The 22,902-nt window shown below is 44.9% G+C and overlaps 1 long non-coding RNA gene across 2 annotated transcripts in view; it reads left to right on the top strand.

Moving 5' to 3' along the window:
- The window catches only part of LOC133472232 (uncharacterized), a 54,223-nt gene that overhangs the window by 30,260 nt on the left and 1,061 nt on the right, over window positions 1–22,902 (top strand). The window lies entirely within an intron of this gene.

Here is a 22,902-nt window from a genome sequence, read left to right on the forward strand (position 1 = left end):
TCTGAAGGGAAAACCTCTAGAATGCTGCAATGTCACCACAGTGAACTTCAGGGGACCCCACACACTATTTTCCTCAGGGCAAGTTGGTGCGGTTATTCAAACTTCTTATTGAGGGTTGCCGTGGTGACAGTATATGGGTTGAGGAGTTCAAATGGGCATCAGCAATAAGCCTGGCTTCTTCCAACATGAGGTGGTCTACAAGTATTTGATAGCGAAAAAGCACAGTGGCGTTGGCTGGAAGCAGGTTCTCTAAAGCTATGCGCTGCCTTGCAAACTTACAGGGGTCTTGATTGCTAAACAAGGGAATGGTAGGGTTAGGAACTCTATCGAGCGGCTCAGATACAGCTGGTGGGATGCTATGACTAGGAGGAGGAACGTGATAGGTCAAGGGCTGCCGAGCTGGTGCAGGTGCCGGGTGCTTTGATTTTGCATTCACTGGAGCTGGGAATGGACATGGAGGAGGCGGAGGAGGCCATTCAGGGGGGTAAACAGGGTCGTAAGGAGAGTGAGGGTAAAAGGGCTGGTTAATGGCCTCTTCCATTTTGAGGAATTGCATATTTCTTGGCAGGTCTGACGCGGGTTCGGCCCAGGGTGGAAGAGGGAACTCCTTTTCCTCCTGAGGGCCTGCTTTGAGGGGACAGCTAATAGGGTCTACAACACTTTCTCTATCATTGGAGTGGGGCTTTGTTGGACCATTTCTGTTTTCAAGGAGCAGGCAATGTCTATTTGTACAGTACCTTAATCTCAATTCGGGCCTCATTCAATTGCTTTACGCCTGACTGGATGCACTGCTTTGATTGGTGCAACTTTGCATTCTCCTCCTTTATTTCTGATCGCTTGGGGGAAGTTGTAGCTGTGGTAGGAGCTGGCCTGCTACAAGACTCTGGCAGGTGTGGACTGAGGCAGGTTGTCCCATTCCGCGCTGGTTCTCTGGAGATAACTTGGGGCAAGCTGATGTGTCTCGGCGTGGACAGCATTCCCATTGAAGAATTGAGGGGAAGATGGGTTGTTTAGCTCCATACTCTTGCAGGGGTGGTGGTTCTCTGACTGTACTTGGTGGTGGCAAATCTTGTGGCTGTAGTGTAGTCCTGTAGTGTAGGAGGAGGCGGGGTTCATCGCTCAGGTCTCAATGCAGGATACATCTCATCCACTGGGTCCATCCTAAATACAGATAACCGTCTCGAAGGACCAAATAGGTGATAATCTGGGCTAGTTTGTGAAATGGGGGCTAACTGTAAACAAAATGTTGTGCCGGTCAGATCACAGGCAGGAAGAGACAGGACTCCAATATGGGATTCGGCAACCTTAACTTTCACTCAAATTCCTCACATTATTACACATTGATACATTGTCGTGGTGGTACTATTAGTATCAGTCATATTAGGAATAGTAGTAGTAGTAGTAATAGTATTAGTCTACAAAAAAACAAATCAGGAACTAGGTACAGCTCCCAATATTATTACAAACAAAGATGCAAAGTACCTTGATAAGCACCTTGATACCGGTACTGACACAATACCACTGCAAAAATCTAAAATATCAGTAAAAAGCTATGGAATGAAAACTGACAAAACAACTTCAAATACTTTCATACGTTTATTAATTTTAAAAATTATGATAAAATTGAAAAATGATTTAATAATGGAATTAGCCCATTCTTAACTTTAGTCATTTTCAAAATAATTAGATCAATACCTGCATGAGCATACACAATATATATATATATGTGTTTGTGTGTGTGTGTATAAAATTATCATACGCGTGTTTGTATGTGTATAAAATACTATATACAGTATATCTGTTATATATACAGTTATGAAAGACAAATATTAGACCACCCTTGTTTCTTCACTTTCTTGTTAATTTAATGCCTGGTACCACTGATTACATTTTACCTAAAAAATACATTGGTTTAATTTTATTATTAAATATGATTTTGGCTATTATTAAGAAAACCATTGAAAATTGCTACAGCTAGATATCAGCTCTTACAGTATATTAAACATTTATGAGCTATTTTCACTGTCATCATTATATCTATCCAAATAAATGTACCTTTAGTTGCACCAGGCATTAAAAATAAACAAGAAACTGAAGAAGCAAGGGGTCGAATGTTTATTCCATATGTACATTACCTAAATATTTATATTTATACATAATTTACTTTACTCATACATAAGACTGTATAAGCTTTTAGTGTGCAGTATTTTTATATTTGACTACGTTTGATTTCTCCCATGGTTTATCAGTTCAGTTTATTTTTGAAAGGGGACAATGCAATTTCATAAAACACATGAAGTACACATGGTTAAAAAAGCCAGAATTAGCCAGAAGGCTAGTTTTCATCTGTAGTCCCCTGGCCATGATGTAAAAAAGCAGTAAAATACATCTACAAGACAATATAATACAGGATACATAATCAAACTATACTATTAAGAGAGAATAAAACCATAAATTTTTTTGATCATAACAAAAAGACAACATAACATACTTGTCTTTTAGTGTTGGCAGCTATAGGTGTTAACTAGCCACATTTTCAGTTTTTTTGTGAAGGCCTTGTATGTTGTAAGCAGTTTAACCTCCTCAGGTACCAAGTTCCACTCACCAGCGCTCCTCACTGACCAGGCTGACTTACTGAAAGTGCTCCTGCGCAGAGGAATGAGACAGTCACCTCTGACAGAGCCTCGAGTGACACGCTCAGAGCTGTTTCTTTGGCTGATGAACTCAGCCAGAGGAGCTGGGGCCAAATCATGCAGTACTTTATAAATCAAATTTAAATCTGCAAATATGTGAAGACTGTCCCAGTTTAAAAGACTGTATTTTTTTTAAATTGCACAGTGATGATAGTGCCTTGGTTTTTTATCCATCACTTTAATTACTTGTTTGTACAAAAACTTGTTTTTTTTGCATTCTGACCAGCCTGGGACCAACTGGTTATGCAATAGTTAAAGTGACTAAGAATCATTGAATGCAGGTAAATCTTTGCAGCTTCAGTTGACATTTCATTCCGAATTGCACGAAAATTTGCGAGGTTTAATTTGATATTTTTACACAATTTGTCAATATGGGCTTTAAAGGAAAGCTGTGAATCTATTATTAACCCAAGATATTTGTATTGGCTGACAATTTGCATTTTTTCTCCATTAACAAGTATGTCGGGGTCAGGTGATACTCTATTTGTTTTAGTGAAATACATTCCTACAGTTTTAGAAACGTTTAGCTGTAGACAGCACTCCTGCAACCAAGTTGTGACACGGGACATTGTATTAGTGAGTTTAGCAGCAACAGTATCTTTGGAGCGACCATGAACAAAGAAAACTGTGTCGTCTGCATACATTACGCACTCTGCTTCAGGGCAAACAGTGGGCAAATCGTTGATATAAAGACTAAATAAAAGGGGGCCCAATATTGATCCCTGAGGGACTCCAGAGGTTAGCCTAAGAGACTCTGATCTGCAGTTGTTAACTGATACAGATTGTGTTCGGTCATGCAGATATGATTCAATCCAGCTCACAGCTTTGCGTGAGAAGTTAAATTTTGAGAGCTTGGTAAGAAGAACAGAGTGATTTACTGTATCGAAAGCTTTCCTGAGGTCCAAGAACACCGCCCCTACAACTTCACCCTTGTTGAGAGAAGATTTTATTTTCTCAATGAAGAGGCATGTAGCCATTTCAGTGGAATGCTTGGATCTGAAACCAAACTGCATGGCGTGGAGAGAGGGGGAGCTGCTGATTAAATAATGGACAATCTGGTCTGACACCCATTTTTCTGCAACTTTGGAAATGGCCGGAAGAATGCTTATAGGTCGGTAGTTATTCAAAGAAGTTAAGTCACCGGATTTAAAGACAGGGGTAACAATAGCAGATTTCCAGGCCTTTGGAAAGTGACTAGATGAAATTGAAAGATTAATGATTGAGGCAATAAGAGGAGCAAGAGTTGAACCTAGATCTTTGAGCATGCTCGTGTCCATTCCAAAAACATCCTTTGCCTTAGATGGTTTGAGTGAATGAATTAAATCGATAACTTTGGTCTCAGTAATATTTGTAATAGTAAAGAACTGCGTTGCAGACAATGCAGGGTATTCCTTCCTTTGTTTTACTGCAAACTTAGAAGAGATTTCTGACACAGATTCAATGAAGTAGTTGTTAAAAGCATCAGCCATCACTTGAGGTTCCGTCAGGATGTTTCCATTTAATTGAATTTGCATTAGTTTTGTTTTGTTATTTTGTGTATCACCCAATAGTTTTTTAATATAATTCCAGGTTATTTTTGAATTTCCCTTCGCAGAGCAGTAATGAAAAAGTCAGCTTTAGATTTTCTTATTTCTTTCACTACCCTATTTCTCAGTGAGATAAAGGGCTGTCTATTGTATCCTGATTTCACCGACAACTTCAAGGAATGATCGCGTTTTTTCATCAGTTTCAGAATAAATGTGTTTAACCAAGGCAGGCCATTCTATCTAGCTTTTAGTTTAATTATCCGTGTAAATTGTATAATAATTTATTGTATTTTGTTGGCAAATTTAGAACAATCCTCATCTAAATTTTTACCAGCGAGTAATACATCCCAGTTTACTTCTTGGATGGAATCTTGGAAATTTTGTTGTTCATGTTTTGGTATCCTATTGGATTCAGTGGTGGCCAAGGGTTTGAAGCGCTTTTTATTTAATTTTCTTGCGACCATTATAAGATTGTGATCAGACAATCCTGTGAGCATATTGTATGGCTTCAAGATCCTTTCTGGCCTATTAGTAAAGGCTAGATCAATCTGAGTTCGGGTGGAGTTTGTAATTCTCGTAGGGCCATTAATAACCTGAGTCATATCCATATCATCCATAAACCTTTTAAATTTTTTCCTAACTTTGTTAACTTCCCAATTAACATTTAGGTCACCCATTATTATCACCTCTTTTGCAAGATTGAGTTGTTTCAGTAACATTTCCAGCTTTTCATAGAAAGCGGCATTTGATGAGGGAGGCCTATAAATAACTACAAGAATAAAAGACATTTGCTGTGACAAAGAAACAGTTAGTCCAAGGAATTCTAATCCATTCTCATCTGTAACATGTATTTCATTACAATTAAAAGTGTCCTTGGCATAAATCATAACACCTCCTCCCTTAGAACCCTGTCTGTCGTTTCTAAACATTTTATAACCAGGTACAGATAGTATTGCTGAGGGCGAAGATTCATGGAGCCATGTCTCAGATAGGCAGAGGAAGTCAATATTTGAGTCAGTGAGAAGGTGATTGACCTGATCACTTTTCGTTAAAATGCTTCGTATATTTAAGTGTGCACAAAGAATGCCTTTTGGTTTACGTGTTGAGTCCCATATTAATTTAGAGTTATTAACGGTTTGGAACGCCCTCCATTTCCGGTGCTTTAGTATTGCAGGGTTTGGCAGCCCCCTATTTCTTTTATTGGCAATGTTTGCATATAGCTTTACGCTGCCAGCTTCCGCATCAGCCGGTGGTGGTGGAGGCCCAGCCGTCGGTGGTGGTGGTGGTGGAGGCCCAGCCATCGGTGGTGGTGGTGGTGGAGGCCCAGCTGTCGGTGGTGGTGGTGGTGGAGGCCCAGCCGTCGGTGGTGGTGGTGGTGGAGGCCCAGCCGTCGGTGGTGGTGGTGGAGGCCCAGCCGTCGGTGGTGGTGGAGGAGGCCCAGCCGTCGGTGGTGGTGGTGGAGGCCCAGCCGTCGGTGGTGGTGGAGGCCCAGCCGTCGGTGGTGGTGGAGGCCCATTGGCACACATGATAACACTTGCCTGTGCGCGGCTGGGCTTCGTCTTCGACGGAGCCGGCAAATTCGGTCACTTCGTCCTTCGTGCGCCGCCGACGAGGAGCTCCCTCCGCCGCGGTGTAACCAACTAGCTGGCGGCACGTTAGCTCGGCGGCTAGCGAGGTTAGCCGAGTAGAAAGAGGAGGACGCGTTTCACTTCGGCGGACTTCGCTGCCTCGCCAAAAATGTCCGCCGCGCCGGCCGGTTCCCTCACACCTGGGCGATGGGTTGTGCTCTTCGAAGAGGAAAACCGACACTTCGAGTTCATCCAGACAGAAGCGCTGCACGTTCCCGGGCGCAGGCTCAAACTCAAACCGCCTACGTCACTTCCGCCACACTGCTCCAACACTTCCCTAAACGTATGGTAAACAATACGTGTGCACCCACTCAGTGGCCAATGCTATATTTCATTCTGCACGGAGCCACGACACTAGAAAAGTGGACCTTTTGGTTCCACTTGAATACTAAGTGGTTTTCCTTTTGCGTTCGGGTGGATTTTTATTCTTCTCAAACTCCCCAATTGCCGGCCGGAGTGGTCTCCAACGACGAGTGTAGCCTGTACCCAGGTTGAAGCGCTTCGAGCTTGGCTTCCATGTGGCATACCCACACTAAGTCGTCCCATGCTATCGATGCTATCGATCGCCTGCTGATTCAGCTCCAATCAAATTGCTTGTTCCTGTCACTCTGTTGCCGAACTGCTGACTAAAACTAAAAGAAAAACAAAACCAACATAAACAATGACCTACGATTAAATGCAACAAAAATGAGGACTGGTAAGAAACCACATATCCTGGTTTAAGCCAAATACTTACATCATATCTCTGGAAGACAGCGTATTTCTCCATGCAGGTAGAGAGTGGGAGGAGCAAACAATTTTTGAGACGATGGGGGGTTTAATAATTTTTTTGTTCAAACATTACGTTACAACAAATTACTGCATAGTTTTATACTTTTCTAAGTTGTTTTAAAATGATATACAGTTGAAGAAAACATTTTGTTTGATCTCTCAAATTTCAAGGGCGCTTTTACGCCCAAAATGGTTTTGAAACGCCTATGGCCTGTCGCTAATGGGAGTAATGTCATGCACGGTGTGATTGCAACATCTATGATTCACTGGTGAAGACTCCAGACCTCCTCTTTCATTTATAACCACTTCACACATCAAAGGGCATTTATGAATGGATGTTTTATGTTTGATCATTTTGGTTTTTAATTAATTGTTTTTGTGACAGTGGGCTCTAGGAATTAATTTTGGCCCTCTGTATGTTCTACATACTATTTTTTTAATGACTGATATTAACACATTCACTGCCATTGACGGCTTTAGAAGTCAAATATCCATGTTAACCGGAAGGGCTGGATTAAAATGCTACCATTAATATCCAACCAGTTATTCAGAGAGTTGTGTCATTAGCAAATAAGACACATTTGAAGACTGGAGATATTGCACATATTATGAATATATAGTATGAATAATGTGGGGCCCAACACATATCCTTGGGGAACCCCATAAGTAATCTTTATTTTAATATTCATTAATAAATTTCACATCAGTATCATCTTTATTTGCCAAGTATGTCCAAATAACACACAAGGAATTTGTCTCCGGTAGTTGGAGCCGCTCTAGTACGACAACAAACAGTCAATTGACAGGGAACACTTTTGAGACATAAAGACATTGAGAAAAACAGTCACTCAGCAATAAAGGGTTGCTAGTTATCTGGTAATGCCGGTACAATTTAGAGGCCTCTAGCACTTAGAGCAGTTCGAATGACTAATCTCGAAATAGTCCGATGATGCAATGACCATTGTGCAAAGGGAGCCCGAGACTTCAAGGAGTGTCTGCAGTTTAAAGTGACGAGTAGTGCGATATTCTGGGACAATGTTGCTTGTGCAAATGTTGCAGATACTCCTCAGTCAGTGTGCAAATGGTGCAGATGCTACTCTGGTATGAGTGGCCAGTATTGGTCAACAACAGATATGCAAATAGTGCAGCATGGTGCAGATGCTACTCTAGTATGAGTGGCCAGTATTGGTCAACAACAGATATGCAAATAGTGCCGCGTGGGGAGACTACTACAGTGAGTGCACGAGTAGTATATAATTGGCCTGACAGAAATGTGACAACAAACTCAGACAAAAGAAATACATACAGTGGAACCTCGATAGGGCGGCACGGTGGATGACTGGTTAGAGCGTCAGCCTCACAGTTCTGAGGACCCGGGTTCAATCCCTGGCCCCACCTGTGTGGAGTTTGCATGTTCTCCCCGTGCCTGCGTGGGTTTTCTCCGGGCACTGCGGTTTCCTCCCACATCCCAAAAACATGCATTAATTGGAGACTCTAAATTGCCCGTAAGCATGACTGTGAGTGCGAATGGTTGTTTGTTTGTATGTGCCCTGCGATTGGCTGGCAACCAGTTCAGGGTGTACCCCGCCTCCTGCCCGATGACAGCTGGGATAGGCTCCAGCACGCCCGCGACCCTAGTGAGGAGAAGCGGCTCAGAAAATGGATGAATGGATGGAACCTCGATAGAATGGACTAATAGGGGTGAGGTCATCCAATATAGCCGATCCTCTGTTACATTGAAGCACTTTTATTTTTTTTTTGTGGCCATATGCAGCCATATTACTGTACAAAATAATTGTTTTGCATTTTTTTTCATAGCCTAAACCAGTACAGTATAAAGTTATTGAAAGTTGTTATTGAAAATAAATATTAAAAAAAGCTTGAAAATGTTTGAAAGTTTCACATTTTATCCAAACTTACCAGACCACCGGTGTGCTTGGTCATGGTGATATTGTTAACGTACAATACTCATCATAGGCGAGTAGCTTTCATGATCTGTGGGAAATTTGTGTGCTTCTTAATTCCAAATCTGTTGCCAAGGGTTAACGGTTTGACAAAAAAAATAAAAAAATTTTACTGTACCAAAAATAGCATGTTCCAGACGACAAAGACTTTTGTTTTGTGCTCGTCAGAGTTAACGCTGCAGCCATGACGCTCTCTCTCCACTCTATGTACAATAGACAATAGATATAACATCATCACATGGCCACCACGTAGGCATGGGAGGATCTACTATTATTGTATATCTGTGACCCGGAAATATGTCAGTCCCATTCTCTGCCTGCATTCCGCCACAGCGCCAGTAAACATCAGCGGCAAATTCTGGAACTAACATAATTTGTCAACAGAATTTTTAGTGACAAATGGAAACTTTTCCGACACATTGTTCAGTCCTGATGATCTGGTTTATCCGATACCCGTTATATTGGGGTCTGTTTTATCGATGTTCCACTATTTTGAAATCTGTCAAGTTTTCATTCATCCACTTGTATGCTACAACTCATATGCCATATCGCTCAAATTTTTTCAGCAAAGGTCCCATTATTTGGCTACTTACAACTCCATAGAGTGACTCTCGAACATGGACTAAGTATAAAAGTGTCAATTTCATTTATAAAAAAACCTTGGTTTTGTCATACGAGTGTCCACAAAAGGCCCCTCTGGCAGCTACTTCTTGTATCACTGTGTCTAACACAGTTTTGTATTCACTTTGTCCATATTTGCCTAAGACGGCCCCCTTTCCTCTGATTGGTTGCCTCCGTGTAGAAGACCCACGTGTTTATGTTAACACCGCTGGCTCTGGAGCGGAGAGGGATGCGGAGCTCTTTGCTAGTAATGTGGATAAACTCAAGAAATTTCGAATGACCTGATTTCAGTCCTGTTGGCAGAAAAATTTCTGGAACTCAGGAATTCATGGCAACTTTAATATAACATGATTAATACTGTCAAATGCTTGTTTTTTTGTTTGTTTTTTAAGTCTGTGGGAACCCTGATCTGTCTGTGTTAATTGACAAAAGTGAATGAGTTATGGATGAAACTTTCTTAAAATAAACATGAAAATAAATCTTAGCTGGTCAGTGAGGAAAACTAAAGTATTGTGGGTACATAATTAATTTTAAATGTACAATGAAGAAAGGTTCATTATTACTTTTCTATTTCTTTCTTTATTTATTTGTTTGTTTGTTTGTTATCATCCATCAGAGAGAAGTCCTGAAACTGAAATATGGTTGATAGGTTCTGTTTTCAGATTGATGAAAACCCAGCACCACTGTTGCAGTGTGCATCTGCCCAGATGGAAAGTACCTTGACACACAAAGAAAAACAGACAGGTTGTGTCACTTCACGCGGGAGCAGAGAAAAGTTGTGACACGCCATCTCCATGCACACTAATGTCAGCCAGGCACACTGGCCTTGGTTTGATGGAATAGTCACACAATGGTAAAAGACAGGTGACTTTTAATGTTCACGCATCAATCAATGCAGCAGACCACAATGTGCTCAGCTTTGTTGTTTTTTGATGAATTTCAGAGGGAGCCAATCAACCCTGTCAGAAAACTGCAGAGCCCATTTGTGGATTCTAAAGGAGTCCACTTTTAAGACACAGTAATTGGAATGTTTCCAAAGTCACATTTGAAATATCCCTGCTGACTATGATGTATACAGTATTCTTACAGTATCTCTCAAAATGGAATTCAGACAGAAGAGACTACATTCAGAGGAAGGAGATACTCTAATTCAGAGTCAATCACTCTTGCTCAATAATATTATATACTGCTAACCCTGTTTGGCTCACAAGGAAGCTTCAGCCTTTCCAGACTTAAACGTTGTTAATGGTGAGAACATTGCCACTTATTCCATAGTACTCGTCGTAAAAATTATCCATCCATCCATCCATTTTCTGAGCCGCTTCTCCTCACTAGGGTCGCGGGCGTGCTGGAGCCTATCCCAGCTATCATCGGGCAGGAGCCGGGGTACACCCTGAACCGGTTGCCAGCCAATCGCAGGGCACATATAAACAAACAACCATTCGCACTCACATTCACACCTATAGGCAATTTAGCGTCGTCAATTAACCTACCATGCATGTTTTTGGGATGTGGGAGGAAACTGGAGTGCCCGGAGAAAACCCACGCAGGCACCGGGAGAACATGCAAACACCACACAGGCGGGGCCGGGGATCGAACCCCAGACCTCAGAACTGTGAGGCAGACGCTCTAACCAGTCTTTCACCGTGCCACCCGTGAAACTTATGTCTGAAAAAATGAATTTCCCAATATGGGCTCAGTAGAAATTTTACACTTGTTTTCTGATAAAATATTTCATTTTCAGCCAGATTTTGGCTCACCCACCTTTTGCGGGTACCTCGCTGGCAGAAGGTATAAAGTTCACAAAATAATAAAAATTGACAACTTCGAAATTGCCCGTAGGTGTGAATGTGAGTGTGAATGGTTGTTTGTTTGTATGTGCCCGCAATTGGCTGGCAACCAATTCAGGGTGTACCCCGCCAATGATAGCTGGGATAGGCTCCAGCACGACCGCGACCCTAGTGAGGAGAAGCGGCTCAGAAAATGGATGGATGAATGGAGATATATATATATATATATATATATATATATATATATATAGTATATTCTCATGAACAGAACAGAGGATAGGACTCAAAAATGCACGACTCCAAAACAAATGGACAGTTTCCAAAAAGAGAGGTTTAATAGACGGGCATAGGTCGGTACACAGGCAGGCAATCCAAGAAAGGCAACAGTATCCAAAAACATGAGGCAAAGAGGCAAGGTCGATAATCGGAACAGGGTCAAATCTTACTGTGAGTCTGTGACGTGGAAACAAGGAATGCTGGAACGCGACGACAAGGTACAATGAACTGGCAACGAGAGGGAATAAGACACGAGGTTAAATACAATAGGTAATTAGGGTGAACGAGGCACAGGTGGTGAAGATGCTCACAGGAGCAGGTGTGTGTGAAACAAGGGGGAAGACAAAACCCGGAACACACACCCATGACAGTACCCCCCCCCCTTAACGGCCGGCCCCAGACGGCCCTCGGGCCCCTGGATGCGCAACGTGGAAGTCCTGAATGAGCGAATCATCCATGATAAACGCAGACGGCACCCATGAACGTTCCTCAGGCACATAGCCCTCCCAGTCCACCAGATATTGAAACCCCCTCCGACGAGACGACAACAGCCGCTTCACAGAGAAGAAAGGGCCCCCATCCACAAACCGGGGGGGAGGAGGGGGCCTGGAAGGCGGGACCAGAGGGGACTCCCGGGCTGGATTGAGTAGGCTGACGTGAAAAGCAGGGTGGACCCGCATTGACCTTGGGAGCCTCAGCTTCACGGTGACAGGGTTGATGATCTTTGTGATGGGGAAGGGCCCAACGAACCTGGGAGCGAGCTTCTTGGACTCCACCCGGAGTGCAATATGTTTGGTCTAGAGCCAAACTCGCTGACCCACTTTGTAGTTCGGGGCCGGTGTCCTCCGACGGTCAGCAGCGGCTTTGTAGGACCGTCCCTGGCGCAGCAGCATCTGGCGGGCTCGCTCCCAGGTCCTCCTGCAGCGTCTCACCAAGGTCAATGCCGCTGGAACTGTGGACTCTGGGGCTATGGCAGGAAACAGAGATGGTTGGTAACCATGCACAACGTGAAAAGGCGATAGACCAGGGGATGCAGAGGAGTGGGAATTGTGGGAGAATTCGACCCAAACCAGTTTCTGAGACCAGGATCGCGGCTCCTGTGAAGCGAGACATCGGAGCCCAGTCTCCAGGTCCTGGTTCAGCGTATCAGTGTGGCCGTTGGTTTCAGGGTGAAACCCAGATGACAGACTGACGGTAGCACCTATGAGATTGCAAAACTCCTTCCAAAATTGCAAAATGAATTGGGGACCCCTATCTGACACCACATTCTTGGGGAAACCATGGAATTTGAATACGTGATTGATCATTAACTCTGCAGTATCTTTAGCTGAGGGGAGTTTCGGGAGTGCAATGAAGTGAGCCATTTTAGAGAGCCTGTCAATTACGGTGAGAATTGTGGTATTACCTTTTGAGGCCGGTAATCCTGTCACAAAGTCTACGGAAATGTCTGACCTAGGACGTTGTGGTATTGGCAGGGGTCGCAACTCCCCAGAAGGATGTTGACGAGAGGATTTGTTAGCAGCACATACCTGGCAAGCGTTGACGTAATCGATAACATCCCTCCTAACATTAGGCCACCAAAAGCGCTGTTCGACCACTGATTGAGTCTTGGCAATGCCTGGGTGACATACCGTTCGGTTCGTGTGAGCCCAGTGGATGACTCTTCCCCTTAAGGTCGGAACCACATAAAGCCTGTTTTCAGGGCAATCTTCAGGGCTAAGAGTGTTTTTCAGAGCCCCTTTAACCGCAGTTTCAATGTTCCAAACAAAAGCGGAAATGAAACATGACTTGGGCAAAATAGTCTTAGAGTCGGACAAAGAATTATCTTCGGAGAAAATACGTGATAAAGCAGGTCGGTAGGATAACATCAAATTAAATCTAGTGAAGAACAGAGCCCATCTAGCCTGCCTAGCATTTAATCTTTTAGCAGTTTTAATATACTCAAGGTTCTTGTGATCTGTCCATACTAAAAACGGAGTCTGTGCCCCCTCTAGCCAGTGCCTCCACTCCATCAAAGCCACCTTGACTGCCAGCAGTTCACGGTCACCAATGTCATAATTTTTCTCAGCTGGGGTCAGTTTTTTTGAGAGAAAAGCACAAGGATGTAATTTGTCATCCATGAGAGATTTCTGGGAGAGCACTCCTACTATTCCGGCATCAGATGCATCGACTTCTACCACAAACTGCTGTTTGAGATCTGGCAAAGTAAGGATGGGAGCGGAGGTAAAGCTCGATTTAAGTTTTTGAAAAGCTGCCTGACAAAGCGGGTTCCATACAAAAGGTTTGTGTGGCGAAGTAAGATCATGCAAAGGAGAGGCTATCGAACTGAAATTTCTGATGAATTTTCTGTAGAAGTTTGTACTTTGTACATCTTTGCGTGACGTGGGAGTAGGCCAATTAATAACTGCATCGACTTTGCAAGGGTCCATTTTGACTTCACCTTGAGCCAGGACGAAACCCAGAACAGAAACGGACGCCTTGTGGAACTCACATTTCTCAGCCTTGACATAGAGTTGATTCTGCAGTAACTGCTGCAAAACAGAGCGGACATGAATAATGTGAGTCTCCTCATCCGGGGAGAATATCAAAATGTCGTCTAAATAGACAAAAACATAAACATTCAACATGTCACGCAGGACATCATTGACAAGGTTTTGGAAAACAGCTGGAGTGTTAGTAAGCCCAAAAGGCATTACCAAATACTCATAATGTCCCGTTGGTGTGTTGAATGCTGTTTTCCATTCATCCCGCTCCCTTATCCTGACTAGATGATATGCATTTCTTAAGTCCAGTTTGGTGAAAATCTTGGCTCCCTCCAGGAACTCAAAGGCGGTGGAGATGAGAGGAAGAGGGTACCTGTTCTTTACAGTGATCTCGTTGAGACCCCGGTAATCGATACAGGGTCTTGTCCTTCTTGTCCACAAAGAAAAATCCTGCTCCCGCAGGGGATGAAGATGGGCGAATGATCCCGGCTGCCAGTGATTCTTCCACGTACTCCTTCATGGCCTTGTGTTCCGGCCCTGAAAGAGAGAACAACCTCCCTCGTGGGGCTGTGGTTCCAGGCAGCAAGTCAACAGCACAGTCATAAGGTCTGTGGGGTGGAAGGGATTTGGCCTTGGACTTGGAAAAAAAAGTCTTTAATGTCATGGTAACAGGTGGGCACTTCAGAATAAGAATCAGAATCAGAATCAGAATCATCTTTATTTGCCAAGTATGTCCAAAACACACAAGGAATTTGTCTCCGGTAGTTGGAGCCGCTCTAGTACAACAGACAGTCAATTTACAGAACACTTTGGAGACATAAAGACATTGACAAAAAACAACAACAAACAACAATTGTGCAAAAAGATGCAGAGTCCTCTAGCACTTAGAGCAGTTCGAATGGCTAATATCGCAATAGTCCGGTGCGATGACCATTGTGCAAAGGGCACTGAGACTTCAAGGAGTGTATGCGGTTTAAAGTGACGAGTAGTGCGATAATCTGGGACAATGGTTGTGCAAATGTTACAGATACTCCTCAATCAGTGTGCAAATGGAGCAGATGCTACTCTGGCATGAGTGGCCACTATATGCAAATAGTGCAGCACGGCGAGACAACTACAGTGAGTGCACGAGTAATACATAATACATAATTGGCCCCACAGAAATGTGACAACGAACTCAAGTCAAAAAAAATTGCCAGCTTGTTGTAATGGAATTGTAAGTTAGCTGTTTAAGAAGTTGATTGCAAGAGGGAAGAATCTGTTGGAATGTCTACTAGTTCTAGTTTGCAATGATTGGTAGCGCCTACCTGAGGGAAGGAGGTGGAAGAGCCGGTGACCGGGGTGGGGAGGGTCCGAGAGGATTTTGCACGCCCTTGTCTTAGTTCTGGCAGCGTGCAAGTCCTCAAGGGTGGGTAGGGGGGTACCGACAATCCTTTCAGCAGTTTTGATTGTCCGTTGCAGTCGGAGTTTGTCCTTTTTTGTAGCAGCACCAAACCAGACTGTGATGGAAGAACACAGGACTGATTCGATGACCGCTGTGTAGAACTGTCTCAGCAGCTCCGGTGGCAGGCCGTGCTTTCTCAGAAGCCGCAGGAAGTACATCCTCTGCTGGGCCTTTTTGAGGACGGAGTTGATGTTGGTCGCCCACTTCAGGTCCTGGGAGATTGTAATTCCCAGGAACTTGAAGGTCTCGACGGTTGACACAAGGCAGCTGGACAACGTGAGGGGCAGCTGTGGCGAAGGATGCCTCCTGAAGTCCACGATCATCTCTACAGTCTTGAGCGTGTTCAGCTCCAGGTTGTGTCGGCCGCACCACAGCTCCAGCCGCTCCGCTTCCTGTCGATATGCAGACTCGTCACCATCCTTGATGAGGCCGATGACAGTGGTGTCATCTGCAAACTTCAGGAGTTTGACAGTCGGGTTCGCTGAGGTGCAGTCGTTCGTGTAGAGAGAGAAGAGCAGCGGAGAGAGGACACAACCTTGGGGCGCCCCAGTGCTGATGCTGCGTGTGGATGAGGTGGCCTCCCCCAGCCTGACCTGCTGTGTCCTGCCCGTCAGAAAGCTGTAAATCCACTGGCAGATGGCAGGTGAGACGCTGAGCTGGAGAAGCTTGGATGAAAGGAGTTCAGGGATGATGGTGTTGAACGCTGAGCTGAAGTCCACGAACAGGATCCTCGCGTAGGTCCCTGCACTGTCGAGGTGTTCTAGGATGAAGTGCAGTCCCATGTTGACTGCATCATCCGCAGATCTGTTTGCTTGGTAGGCAAACTGCAGGGGGTCCAGCAGGGGACCTGTGACACTCTTGAGGTGGTCCAGCACAAGACGTTCAAAGGACTTCATGACCACAGATGTCAAAGCGACAGGCCTGTAGTCATTCAGACCCGATATTGCAGGTTTCTTGGGGACTGGGATGATGGTGGAGCGTTTGAAACAGGATGGAACTTCGCACATTTCCAGTGATCTGTTGAAGATCTGAGTGAAGACTGGCGCGAGCTGGTCCGTGCAGACTTTGAGGCAGGATGGGGACACGTGGTCCGGGCCTGCCGCTTTGTTAATCTTTTGTTGTTTGAAGATGCGTCTCACATCCTGTTCATGGATGGTTAACGCAGAGGTCAGAGGTGTGATTGTGGTCGCGGGTGCGGCCGGGTTGGTGTGTGGTGTGAAACTGTCCTTTTCAAATCTGCAGTAGAAGGTATTCAAGTCGTTGGCTAGTGTGCTATTGTTCTCAGCTTGGGGGGATCGTCGCTTGTAATTAGTCAGCGACTGGAATGCATGCCAGACTGATTTAGAGTCGTTTGCGCTAAACTGTTTTTCCAACTTTGCTGTATAGATCCTCTTTGCAATGTTAATTTCTTTGGTCAGCTGGTTTCTAGCTCGATTATACAGGGCCCTGTCCCCGCTCTGATATGCGTCCTCCTTAGCTTGGCGAAGCTGCTTAAGTTTAGCAGTGAACCACGGCTTATTGTTGTTGAATGTGCGAAATGATTCTGTTGGTACACAGACCTCTTCACAGAAACTGATATAGGATGTGACAGTGTCCGTATATTCATCCAGGCTGCCAGCTGAATTTTCAAAGACACTCCAGTCTGTGCAGTCTAAGCAGCTTTGAAGTTCCATCTTGGCTTCATTTGTCCACTTTTTGACTGTTTTCACTGTAGGCTTCACACATTTAAGTTCTTGCCTGTACGTCGGTATTAAGTGAATTAAGCAGTGATCAGACGAGCCCAAGGCTGCACGAGGTATAGCACGGTATGCGTTTTTTACCGTGGTGTAGCAGTGGTCTAAAGTATTATTTTCCCTGGTAGGACAGTCGATGTGCTGCTTGTATTTAGGGAGTTCGTGGTTGAGTTTAGCTTTGTTAAAGTCCCCGAGAATAATGAGGGGTGAGTCGGGGTGGTTTTTTTCAATTTCGTTGACTTGATCGGCGAGCGTTAGCAATGCGGCGTTCGTGTTAGCTTGAGGCGGAATATAGACGCCAGCGAGAATGAATGATGCAAACTCACGTGGCGAGTAGAATGGTTTACAATTTAAGAATAGCGACTCCAAATGCGGGCTGCAGTGTGTGCTGATCACCGTGACGTCCGTACACCATTTTTCGTTGATATAGAGGCATATCCCTCCGCCCTTTGTTTTCCCCGATGATTCCATGTCGCGGTCCGCTCGATGAATGTGGAAACCGGGAAGCATAATGCCGGCATCGGGTACAGCGTCACAGAGCCAGGTCTCCGTGAAGCACATGGCCGCGGAACGTCCGAAGTCTTTACTTGTCTTTAACAGAAGATGAAGCTCGTCCATTTTGTTGGGTAGGGAGCATACGTTCGCGAGGTGGATCGACGGGAACGCTAATCTGTGTCCTCTCTTGCGGAGTTTCACCTGAATGCCGGCTCGCTTCCCTCTGTGGCGCCGCTTCCGTCTCCATGCGCCGAAAACCGCGGACGCTGCTCCGGTGAGTAACTCTGGGAAAAAACTGAGCGGATATTCGAAAGTTGGTGACAGAAAGTCTGGAGTAGACTCCTTGATGGTTAGCAGGTCTCCCTTTGTGTAAGTGAGTCGTGTAAGGTCTCCAAAGACGGACGAAAAACACAAAAACAAAGACAATACTAGAGAGCGCGTTGCCGAGGCGACCACACTGGTAGGCGCCATCTTGTATTTTGAGATGAATCAGGATCCCCAGATGGGGTCTGTGGATTGTCCTTAGAAACATAGCCCTGAACATCACATGGCGGCTTGAAACAGTTCCGGGCCCAGTTGCTGCCCCATGACATAACCTTGATCAGGAGAGCATAGTGTCACTTTAGGAAGAACCCGTGTAGGGTCTTCCTTAATGAAATTCAGACTCACCTCTCCCGTGCCCTTGCTACCGGCACCGGCAACTTTGACGTGAGAGTTGCTCACGGAATGACCCAACTGACCGCAGTAGAAGCACCGCCCTTCCCTCAGCCGGCGTTGACGTTCCTCAGGGGAGAGACGGAACCTGCCCAGTTGCATGGGTTCATCCGTGGGGACGCTAGTCAGTGGGTTGAGACCGGAACCAGGGGATCTGCCTTGGTTTGGCTGGTCACCGAGGCTCGTCCTCTAAGTGCGCGGTGACGCAGCCCTCCGCCGATGTCCATCCAGCTCGCGATCCAAAAGCCTCTTGTCGATTATTATAGAGCGATGAGAGTGTCCAAGTCGGTCGGCAGGTCTAGCGGGACTAAATGATCCTTGACGGCGGGGGATAGTCCTTGAAAAAAGGCATCGAGTAGCGCCCGATTATTCCAATGACTCTCAGCTGCTAGAATGCGAAACTCAATCACGTAATCTGACACCCTGCGCTTGCCTTGTTGTAAGGTGACAAGGGAGCGAGCTGCCTCACGATCTGGAGTGGAAAATTGAAAAATTTTCTCAATAATCTTTACGAAAAAAGCCCATGAATGACACGCGGCGGAATTGCGGCTCCATTCAGCAGTAGCCCACGCCTCCGCACGACCAGTCAGGTGGGAAATGACGAAAGCGATTTTTGCCCGCTCTGTGGGGAACGCAGCTGCCTGCAGCTCAAAGTGGAGTTCGCACTGCGTGATGAACGGCTTTATGTCCTCAGAATCTCCAGAGAACCTCTCCGGTTGAGAGAGCTGTGGGCAGACAGCAGCGGCGGTGGCAGGTGGCTCCATGGTGACTGCTTCACATGGAAATACCGTGGCGGTATTGGGTGTGGTGCCAACTGGTTCCTTCTCTTGAATAATTTTCATAAGAAGTTCAAACTGCGAGGCCACCTGTCTCATCATATTGTCCTGATGCCTTGACAGTCCCTCTAGATGAAGGTGGAGGGCAGTAAGCTGCTCATCCTGCTTCGAGAGGCGTTGACCCTGCGCTTGAAGGGCTTTGCGCACCGGGTCTGAGTCTGCTGGGTCCATGTTATGGCCAGTTCGTTCTGTCATGAACAGAACAGAGGATAGGACCCAAAAATGCACGACTCCAAAACAAATGGACAGTTTCCAAAAATAGAGGTTTAATAGACGGGCGTAGGTCGGTACACAGGCAGGCAATCCAAGAAAGGCAACAGTATCCAGAAACATGAGGCAAAGAGGCAAGGTCGATAATCGGAACAGGGTCAAATCTTACTGTGAGTCTGTGACGTGGAAACAAGGAATGCTGGAACGCGACGACAAGGTACAACAAACTGGCAACGAGAGGGAATGAGACACGAGGTTAAATACAATAGGTAATTAGGGTGAACGAGGCACAGGTGGTGAAGATGCTCACAGGAGCAGGTGTGTGTGAAACAGGGGGGAAGACAAAACCCGGAACACACACCCATGACAGTATATAAAATGCCTGGTACAAGTACCGTATTTTCACGGCCATAAGGCGCACTTAAAAGTCTTAAATTTTCTCCAAAATGGACGGGGCGCCTTATAATGCGAAGCGCCTTATAATGCGCCGAGTTCTAACATCTATAAATGTTGTTGTGTGATGAGCGCGGCGCTTGCCTTTTTAAAAAAAATACTTTTTTTTTTACCGCTTGACTGACTGGGGGCATTTCCTGCCGACGCTGCTTATACAGAGGAAAAGCGGACGTGGCTGAGGACAGCATGCAGACATAAAGGGGGAAGGGTGCGTGAAGGAGGACGCTAAAGCCACGCCCCCAGTAGGTATATATAGGTATATAGCGCCACTCCGACGAGTACGAGAGGGAACCTGGCGTGTTTGATTGAGAACTTGCCCAGCTGTTCATTTCGTATACAGAAGATGAGGACTTTGATGGATTTGTCGATGAGGATTGATAAAAAAATAACGAGTACATTGTTAAATACTTCAATAAAGTACAACCGATCTCAGTTTTGCTTCCGCTGCCTTTTTAAAAACATTTTTGCGTGCATGCATGCTACCGTATGTTTTAAGCTAGCGTATGTTTTACCATGCCTGCGCCCAATAATACGGTGCGCCTTATGGTTGTGAAAATATGATAAGTGCATTTTACATGAAGAATACCTGTATTATTGAAAGTTTTGGTTATTATCATTATATGATTTTGGTTATGGCGGCACGGTGGACAACTGGGGCGGCACGGTGGGCGACTGGTTAGAGCGTCAGCCTCACAGTTCTGTGGACCCTGGTTCAATCCCCGGCCCCGCCTGTGTGGAGTTTGCATGTTCTCCCCGTGCCTGCGTGGGTTTTCTCCGGGCACTCTGGTTTCCTCCCACATCCCAAAAACATGCATTAATTGGTGACTCTAAATTGCCCGTAGGTGTGACTGTGAGTGTGAATGGTTGTTTTTTTGTATGTGCCCTGCGATTGGCTGGCAACCAGTCCAGGGTGTACCCCGCCTCCTGCCCAATGACAGCTGGGATAGGCTCCAGCACGCCCGCGACCCTAGTGAGGAGAAGCGGCTCAGAAAATGGATGGATGGATGGACGACCGGTTAGCACATCTGCCTCACAGTTCTGAGGACCCAGGTTAAAATCTAGCCTCGCCTGCGCGAAGTTTGCATGTTCTTCCCGGGCCTGTGTGGGTTTTCTCCGGGAACTCCGGTTTCCTCCCACATCTCAAAAACATGCATTGTAGGTTGATTGAAGACTCTAAATTGTCCGTAGGTGTGAATGTGAGTGCGAATGGTTGTTTGTTTCTATGTACACCCACTCAGTCGCCAGCCAGTGCTGTTTTTCTTTGCGTACGGAACTACAACACACGAAAAGTGGACCTTTTGGTTTCACTTGGAAAGTAAGTGGTTTTCCTTTTGCATACGGGTGGATTCACATTCTTCTCAAACTCCCTGATTTCCGGAGTGGTCTCCGACGATGAGTCTAGCCCGTATCCAGGTCGGAGTGCTCCGAGCTTGGCTTCTGTGCGGCGCACAGTTTCCATTTGTCTCTCTCTCTCTCTCTCTCTCTCGCACACACACACTCCAGGGATACGATAACACTAACAAAGGAAGGCCTGGAGATATTTGGGGTTCTTTCTCCATTTTTACAGTTGACAGACTCATTCAGGCTAATTAGATGACAATACCTAGGAAAGTCCTGTAAATTCTGATAAATGTAAGTACAGCTTTTATGGGTACTTCAACATTTTAATTAATGACACAATCAAGACTCTCCTATTCTCAACTCAACTAAAATGTATTTAGTCACTTTGTCTGTCTCTCTTCTGATGGCATTATATTTCAGCATTCAAACAAAGTCTTTGGGGGAAAATATGCCATAAAAGAAAAAACTAAAACAAAAAGAGGTGAAATTGTCCTATACTGTAGGTGGAGACATAAGCAAATCTCATAAGGCCGCACTCGATCTGTTCGGCGAGCATCAGTGCAATGTTCATAGTGGCCAGTTATTTGCTTTTGCTGGAGGAAGCGGAGACCAAAGTGTGTAAAGCAATGTCCAAAACTATGGAAGCATGTATGTGGGGCATGATCACATCACGAAACGCAACATGCAGAATGGCCCCCTCATGGGCACATTTTTCTGAAAGGGGCAGATACCTAAATATTTACTTTGTTGTTTAATTTCACACTTGTTGAGTGGGCAGGCATTCCAGAAAGCACCTCTTTGCAAACAGAAAGTCAATTTTTGTCCGCTGTCAGTCTGTCAATGTTTTGCTTCTCCATCTGCTAGTTTGCAACACTTCAATAACCAGCCACAACAGGGGGAATATTAGATGATAGAGTAGCTGTAGTCTTCATAGGCAATGCTTGTTTAATTTCAAAATTTTACTATTTATATCAGTTGTACCTTCTTTTTAAATTTACATGGCAATTAAAGGTGTATTATGCAAGTTTTTAAACTGCTAGCTAGTTGAGAAAGTAGTCTCACTGAAGCCCCCCTTGGGTCTCTGCCCAAAGAAACCCCACCAGCTCTCTACGTGTGTGCCAAATGAAATGTTACCAGTTTGATGTTGCAATTTTTGGAATGTACAATCAATTAAAAATGTAAGAGAGGTGATCAATTTACCTGCCGAACCACTGAGAACGATGATGTCACTGTCTGTTTCTACATCGTTGCCCAGTGGAAATTTCATAGCCCAGCCATGAAGCCGTTTGTACGGTGCCCCCCTGGTGCCAAGGTATGAGAAAAATAAAATTCATTGATAATCTGTTCCCTCAGTTTAGTAAACTGTAGCCTCAGTTTAGTAATCCGTACCCTCAGTTTAGTAATCTGTACCCTCAGTTTAGTAATCTGTACCCTCAGTTTAGTAAACTGTACCCTCAATTTAGTAATCCGTACCCTCAGTTTAGCAAATGTCTGGGGCTCCGTATAGCTACATATATCTCTCAAGTGAAGTTAATTCTATTTGTATGTTATATTCTTACTCGTGTGAATTCTGTGTATAAATTGTCATGTCGTGATATATACTACATCCCATTTTTTCAACTGAAAGGCAATATTGCTGTAGTTCGAGGGGGTTGATCATTATATAGCAGTACTAGCAGGACTGGCTACAATTAGCCTGCGTGTTTCCTAAACACAGTACTAAATTGAGGGTACGGATTACTAAACTGAGGGTACGGATTACTAAACTGAGGGTACAGTTTACTAAACTGAGGATACGGATTACTAAACTGAGGGTACAGATTACTAAACTGAGGGTACGGATTACTAAACTGAGGGTACGGATTACTAAACTGAGGGTACAGTTTACTAAACTGAGGGAACAGATTATCAATGATTTTTATTT

This window comes from Phyllopteryx taeniolatus, chromosome 2 (assembly GCF_024500385.1).
Source record: "Phyllopteryx taeniolatus isolate TA_2022b chromosome 2, UOR_Ptae_1.2, whole genome shotgun sequence".
In the NCBI taxonomy this organism is placed as follows: Eukaryota; Metazoa; Chordata; class Actinopteri; order Syngnathiformes; family Syngnathidae; genus Phyllopteryx; species Phyllopteryx taeniolatus.